This window comes from Acomys minous (genome assembly GCF_964271855.1).
Source record: "Acomys minous genome assembly, chromosome: 3".
Taxonomy (NCBI): Eukaryota; Metazoa; Chordata; class Mammalia; order Rodentia; family Muridae; genus Acomys; species Acomys minous.
The window spans coordinates 16,234,414-16,234,693 of NC_140485.1; positions in this window are offsets into that span (position 1 = coordinate 16,234,414).

A 280-nucleotide genomic window follows, 5' to 3' on the forward strand; every position below is an offset into this window, starting at 1 on the left:
GATAGGAATCACCTAGAAGAGAGACTAAGATTCCTGGGAGGTGACGTTGCTGCCTCCCTGGGCACCAGCCCTTGCCACCCCGGTGCCTTTCCTCAAGCTTGCAAAAAAAAAAAAAAAAAGTTTAGGGAGGAAAAGATAAGGATGAGGAGGGTGGGGTTGGGGTTGGGGCTGGGGGTCTATGGGAGGGAAGGCCTCAGGCGAGGGAAGGGGCGGGGGATAAAAACAACACAAGTCTTGGTGATGGAGGAGGAGGGGCTTCAGGACGGGAGTATCTCAGGCT